General features: G+C 33.2%; 1 pseudogene; it reads right to left on the bottom strand.

Moving 5' to 3' along the window:
• Window positions 1–2,514: 2,514 nt before the first annotated feature.
• LOC116897604 lies at window positions 2,515–2,638 on the bottom strand (annotated as a pseudogene).
• Between the last annotated feature and the right edge of the window lie 5,406 nt (window positions 2,639–8,044).

The following is an 8,044-nucleotide window of genomic DNA, read 5'->3' as shown; positions in this document are numbered from 1 at the left end:
AAGAATATTAATACATAGATAAACATTCTTCCACATTTGCCTAAGTTATGCATTTGATTAAAAACAGCTACAGCAGATATGACTTTCTAACTAGTAAAATGAAGCTCATACATCAAAATAATGACTAACCTTTAACATGATCTATTGTACAGCATGATACTTGTAGAAACCAGTAAGTAGAGAATACTTATGAAGGAAAAACATGTATGAGGAAACACCATTTGCAATTAGAGACATTCATCCAAGAATGTCAGTAGCTCTATGTGTATCCTGTGTACTATTAGCAGCTCATAGTGGTGTTATAAAATTTGTCTGCTATAAAATATTCAATGTGAAAGTAAAAGTTAACCATGAGAAATATTTTAAAGTTAATTCCAATTGAACACACTATACTCTGTTAAAATCATATGAGAGTGTGTGAAAACTCTACTTACTTTCTCTAGCATATAATCTAGCTAGAACTTATATCCATATGTTTTAGTAATTTGATTAAAATGTACTGAATATACATGTAAACTGTTCTTCTAAAATGCTTACGACTTTCTATAACTGATACATAAATTAACTCTTTCCAATGACTAGTTGATACGTTTCTATGACCTCTTGAAATCCCACATACATTTCCAGTTTATATACAGATTCCCTACAATCCAAATTCTAAATATAGGAATGCAGTTAAAATAAACAATTTAAATCCTGAGCATATTTTCATGACATGAAATATTATCATTAGAAGAGGAAATAGAATGTTTCAAATGATAAGTCTATTTACAATCAGTCGCATGACTTTCTTCTACAGAATGAAGTCAGCCTTGTCAGACCCACCAGTCTGCTGGTTGTGCATTGCAAAAGCAAAGACAGTGCTGGATTCAAATGTCTTCACTCATAGGTTACAGATAATGATCTTAAGCTATGCTAATAAAATGCCAATTACTGTTTTATTCTTTTTGCCAGCTTTATTTAAAATTAATTGTCTTTTCTATATCCATTGCATTTGTTATTATTAACGACAAAAATATGTGGGCCATAATGAAGCCGAATTCTAATGGTAAATATGTGAGTTTTCCTTCAGCACTGGATCTTGTCATTTTGTCAATCGTCCTATACTTTAATGTACAGAGCTAAACATAGTTAAGGCTACATATTACATGTAAATCCATTAGTAATAATGTTATAATGTAATGCTTATATTCCAAAATACATATTATAGTTACCCATTAATGTGAGAAAAAGTTTAAGCTGCCTCAGTATAATCATTTTTGCTTCTGAGAATGCTATGGTTCCTTGTGTTTTAAATGGTCAGGCCTGAGGTGAGGCCTGTGTGATTGTACATAGCACAGAGCACTTACTCATCCCTCCTCTACTTCTTTTGCATCCAGTCATAAAGAGAATGTGTATCATCTGCCATGCACTCTTGTTATATACCAAAATCCCGATAGGAAGTGTAGGCATAATGTTTGTGTACACTGTGTAACATTTACCCTTATGTTATTCAAATGTTGACTTCTCTACCATCATATCTTGTTTTAATGGGGACATGATATTGTAATACCAAGAATCTCCTACCTCAAGTTCATGTAAACAGTTTATACCATTTATTCTCTGCCAAGTCAATAAATACTCATCACCCAAAGGCTAGACAGAATGTAGAATAGGGCAGGACCTGTGGAAATCAGAGGGAAAAGAGGAGGGGAGAGAAGAGTCATATCAAGAAGAGGATGGAGGATTTGGAACCATGAGGAAGGGAACCAGAGAGGCAGAGAGACAGATTCAGAGAGATCATGGAAACACACCTGAAGCTCAAACTGCCAAATCAATAATAATATTCAAATATCATGGCACGGGCCTGAGAGATAACGAGAAACTAAAGATAGATCACTTGATTGCTCAGCTACTGAAGTGCAGTTTTAAATAAACCTCAGTTTCTGTGTGCAGTGATTGGCAACTAACAGAAGGTAAAGAAATACAGCTGCCAGATTGATTTACTGTAATAATAAAGATTTACAAGGAGGGTCCATGGATAGGGTCTAAGCTCTCTAAAACTCTGAAGCAACTTAAACCTTTCCTCTAACTAATTGATTTTTAATCTCAGGTGTTTGGATTTAAAAAAAGAAATTATTGGATTTTTGTGAATTTCACCTAAAGTACCCCAATCCTACTCACTTCCCCTTTCCCTTGCATGTGCCCCATAGCTTGGAAACTTCACACTGACAGATGCAGATGGCATCACGGGCTATTTATATCAGGATGTCCCTCACTATCCTCAAGTCTCCATTTCTGCCTCTTTTCATTGTGCCCACATCCTGCTGTTTCTCTTTCCCTTCAATTTCTCCACCGCTTGCTTGAGCCTGGGATTTCTGATTTCTGGAGTTGTCTCAGTAGTGATCTCAGGAGTGCTATGCCTCCTTCCTGTTCAGTACGGCATCAAGCAGGGGTCATCTTTGACAGGATCGGTGTCCCCAGGCCTATGAGGCACTGGACTGGTGGTCATCTCTGGTTTAATTTTTTCCAAAGAATTTTAGACTACTAATGATTCAAATATTCACAGGTCAGAAAACTTGGCACAGACATAGCCTACTCTCACCCAGGGAGACACATGCTACATAGCAGACACACCTGGGACACCTCTATGGGTAGGTTCAAGTATTTATTATACAAGAAAAAATGCTGAATAACATTAATGTTAAAAACAGTAATATTCATCCCACTGAGCTACAGTAGCCTAAAATAAAGACAATTATATACCAATACAATGATACTGGAATGTATGTTTGGAAGATAGTTTGAGGATAAGTCTATAAAATTAGAATAGACGAGTGTAGGATAATATAGACAAATGTCCCGTTTATTTTTTAGTGTGGATCATTCAAAGACAGCTCTTTGTAAAACACCTTTACAGAAACAATGATATATTTGAAAGAATCTGTACCAATAATATATAAGACGCATAACAACCTTTGTCTTGAAAAAATATAGCAAAACATGCGCATAAATGGAAACTGGGAAGAAAAAGAGTAAATATATAAATACAAATGAACATAAGTCTGAGTAAATGTCAAGAATATTTTTCATTTTCACTTGTAGCATTTATACAACACTGGGAAAAATAAAATTAAAAACTTTGATTCATCTTTTTTTTCTTCTTTGTCAGTTACTGCTAGAAAAATGAATCTAACTGGTATCTATTAGTGGAATTGTAAATCAATATAATACTCTATCCATTGGCTAAGGGATTGTTCTTGCATGAGCCACTTGCATTTTAGAGAACTACAAGGAAAGGAATTCCACCTCTCTTCATAGTGTATGCTCTTAGGATTGTGTGTGCGTGAGAAGCACATTAATCCGTAAAGTATAACTCTCAATCTACCAGTCTATCAGTACCTCTAAAGATACAACTAAATATATATTATGTGCCCAATATGTTAGCACATATTGTTCCTTCACACTGTCATTGTTATTCAGTATTAATGTTATTCATTCCGGAAATTACCAAACAATTCTCCCAATTCTAAATGTTATTCCTCTGTAATTAACTTGCCGCTCAGCTCACTCATCCTTTCCTCCTTCCTCTCTTCCTGCTCCTCTTCCTTATCCATCCTCTGAGTATTTCTCTGTAGTACAGGAAATGAATCTAGGTTCCTGTGTCCTAACAACAATAGCACATATCCTTAGTCTATTGTTCAATTATCTTGTTAGGTTTTCTTGTTTATCACAATGATAGCCACATTATTCTCTTGAATACCATGGCTTCTTTTTATGAAGTATTCTAGTCTGCAAGCTCTTTGAAAATATGGATTTTCCCATTAATTATTTTCATGTCTGTTCTTCCACTTTCTTCATACATACTTTAATTTAAAGGTTTTTTCCTTCATTTGGTTCACATTGTGCACAACAGTGTCTGGTGAGTCAACATGTTTTTATTCCTTTATTAGCTTCTACCTCCTATGGAATTTACCTCTATTTATTCCCTCTATCAGACTGTGATTTGGGATGTCACAGAGTAAGCGTTTAACCTTTACTACATCGATTAATTGGTCAGGGTAATAATCAATGACACCAATAGTTAAAATTAATAGCGGAGTAATGTGATTTTTTTTTTTGGCTTTTAATCCACTGATAACCAAGCGAAATGCTTGATCAAAAGAAATTATACGTATCAGACACAGTATCTATACAAATTAATGTCCACAGTGTGGCAACAAAGAAAAACTTAATCCAGAAGGATTCTATATCTTTCTTCTGTCTTCCTATTGAGTATTTTCAAGTAGTTAATTTCATAGTCAATGGGCAATTTAGTACAATTTGAAATCATGTTATTTGAAATGATTTAGTATCTAATGACATGATAAAGAAGGAATCTAGAAAGTATTATTTAGTTTTAAAAATACTGCAGGATTCAAATTGTGTCTTATGCACATTGTCTGTCCACATATGATACCATAATTATATGTATTTCACAGGTATATTATTTATGTTTATATATTATACAAATTATTTTTCAATTCCAATAAAATTGTACTTATACATAATGTGGAAGCGGATGTCAATTTGTGTCTTTAAACTGAAGTGAAAATTGCTTAACTAGTCTTAACGTCTCATAGTCATAACACATTGAATATCATATGTTGAAAAGCAGGATATTGCATTTAATATAATAATCAAAAGTTGCTGAAAGCTACTCATGTACATACAGACATTCATAAAGATTTTGTACAAACTGCAATGCATTTTATTCCCAACAACGAAAAATAACTTGAATAAGAAATTTTCAGTTAAGGTCTCAAAGGGTTGAAGTTCACTCGACACCTCTGATCTTGGCAGAATAAATTTTTGTGTGAGATAAGCCTTTAACACCAAAAAATTTATATTTTTTTTTGATCTTAGAAAAATCTCTTCCATCCACTCTCCTACATTCTTTACATTCTGCTTTTCTGATGAACACACTATGTCCCAGAATTATTCTATGATTTTGGTGAATGCATGAAGGGCTTTATAAAAGAACAAACCATGAACAATGTAATAGAGAAGGGTACCCTATGTACTACTTCTTTCTATTCTACCCTAAATTTGCAGAAAATTGACCTATTCTTTCAAAGCTAAGTGTGACTTTTATTTGGTTTATACTTAGATTAGCATATTTGGTTCAGATTAGCATACTTTATTGATTAGAATAAAATAATCACATAATACAAAACTCACATTCCTCTCCTCTTTCTTGTAATAAAACCCTATGGCATCAATATGCTGTGCAATCTTATTTCTAAAAGTTAAACGTAATCTTAGATGTTGATAAGACATTGAAGAGTGTAAACCTACTAATGTCCCCAAGCATTGTAAGTGATCGGCTGTAGTAAGGTGTACTGAAGGTTTTGAACTGATGTAGCAGAGAGAGTTCTGGATAACAATGTACTGCTACTCTAGAATATTAAGTATTTAATATGATATTGATATTCAGAGAGAATTCTGAAAGTATAAAATATTGTTTCTTCATAATGTGTTGAAAATGACATAAATTACCATTAACCAATCATATGGACTGAACAAAAATCAACATACAAATTGGATTTCTATTAGTAAAATGGGAAGGCAAAAGAAAGGACCCCACATAATTCCAATAAAACTTATGATGAAATTCAAGAAGACCAAAGCTTCTATGCTTCAGTCCTTAGAAGGGGGAACAAAAATACTCAAGGGAGAAAATACGGAGACAGAGTGTGGAGCAGAGACTGAAGGGAAGGCCATCCAGGAGCTGCCTCACCTGGGGATCCATCCCATATACAGAAACCAAACCCAGTCACTATGGCAGATGCCAAGAAGTGTTTGCTGACCAGAGCCAGATATAGCTGTCTCCTGAGAGGCTCTGCCAGAGTCTGACAAACACAGAGGCAGATGCTCGCAACCTAACTTTGGACTGAGAACTGGGTCCTAATGAAAGTGGTAGAGAAAGGACTGAGGAGCTGAAGGAGTTTGCAACCCATAGGAAGAACAATATCAACCAGCCAGACGCCCCGGAGCTCCCAGGTACTTAACCATCAACCAAAGAGTACACATGGAGGGACTCATAACTCCAGCCACATATATAGCAGAGGATGGCCTTGTCCAGCATCAATGGGAGGATAGACCATGGTCCTGTAAGGCTTGATGCCACAGTGTAGAGGAATGTCAGGGCGGGGTGGTGGGAGTGGGTGGGGGGAGCACCCTCATAGAAGCAGGGGGAGGGAGGATAAGATAGGGGTTTTCCAGTGAAGAAACCAGGAAATGGGATAACATTTGAAATTTAAATAAATAAAATATCCAATAAAAAACTAAGATGCTAAATTTGAACATGATGATTCTCTTAAAACATATTATGCTCAAAAAAGAGATAGACTATATTAAGTTTTATGCAACCAAATGTATGCATCCTAAGATTTCACACAAGAAAAAAAATATAAAAGAAGGTCAAAGAGCAGCATGGTGCAAACAGCATGAACGTGGCCATGCCAAACCTTTGCATGAATCCAAGAGCAGGGAGAGAACAATGTTTGAAGCACAAGGAAAAGTTAGAACCGATTCGGATAAAAGTGTAGTCATATGATAAAAGAATAAAGCTAATTTGTAAATTATACATATATTTGCACATATATGTATATATTATTGCTATAGAAAACCAAGTTAAATTATCCAAAAGATTACAAATAAATTATTCTATTATGCAACTTTTAAATTTGTCAAAACAAGAAGAAACTAAATCCAAATGCTGTCAATGGCAAAAAAAAAATAATAAAACCCAGTTTTTTCATAGTAAAATATAAAGAAAACATAACGTGAGAATTACTTGGAATTGATTTTAATTAATGATCTGTTCATATGTTCATAGATTATTGAACACAGTCAGACCTATGCAAGGGAATTGATGAGAATAAAAACTTCAAAAAAAGTACTCCTCTGTCAATCTCTGACAGATTAATTAATATATTGATTTGAGTATCAAAAACCAATACTAGAAAATTTATTCATTATATTCTTACAATAATAAACAAATAAAAATTCAGAGCTATTGAATAATATTTGTTAAGTTAGGTTAAGTATATGTGGTTATATAACATTTTATGCTATAAATTTTGATGAAGATTTAATTTTAAATTTGCCATGGAATAAGTATGGATATGTTTTAATAGCTATTCTTCCATTTATAAACATGTATCATACTATGAATACTAACTTTATGTCATATGATATCTATATCTATTTCTATCTATATACGTATGTATTGCAAAATAGCTTTCCATGAAATTACAAAGTCAAATTATGTTATAAAATTTCTGAAGTTGCATAGTTTCTGATTATTGAGTTATTGAATTTGTAATTGATTTGGATAATAAGAGATTTTCATATTCTTTAAATAGCTTTTGATAATATTCCATTATTTTCCATTTGTGCACACAAAACAATGCCAATGTATAGTTTTATTGTAGTGTAGGTATCTGGAAATTCCTATTATGTGAATGTACTTCAAACTAAGTCATCATCTCTTTGAAATACATGAAGAATAGTTTAGTCAGATTGAAAGTTTTTATAGTGTTAAGTTTTGTGAATTGGTCCATTATCATAAAAATAACTAACTTTAATTATTAAAAAAGCATTGGTAAGGTTAATAATAATCCTATTTTATAAATGACAAGCTGAGTTGCATTGAAAATTCTTTAGGTCAATCCATAAGAGTGGTTCATGTCCTGACGTATCTAGCATTTAAAAAGCTCTGCATGACATCCTGCTTAATTTCATCATGTTTAACCATAAATAACCATCAGGAAGGGTTATGAGTCAGAGCAATTTATTCTGGAGAAATTATTCTAAATTGTTGTATTTCAACCTTATATTCCCTCTGAGGACAATTTTTAAAAATACATAAGCTGTTAGTGTTTAAATCTGTATAATTTATTGACTCATATTATGAATATGAATCCTTGTTTTTAACTTCTATACTTTCACTTAACAATTTTATTGCTACATTTTCAAATTTCAGACAAGTCAACTTCGATTGATGATAGGTACACTTATG

The sequence above is a fragment of the Rattus rattus genome, chromosome 3, assembly GCF_011064425.1.
Source record: "Rattus rattus isolate New Zealand chromosome 3, Rrattus_CSIRO_v1, whole genome shotgun sequence".
In the NCBI taxonomy this organism is placed as follows: Eukaryota; Metazoa; Chordata; class Mammalia; order Rodentia; family Muridae; genus Rattus; species Rattus rattus.
Note: the sequence above shows the minus strand (reverse complement) of the source record. Positions and strands in the feature narration are given on the sequence as shown.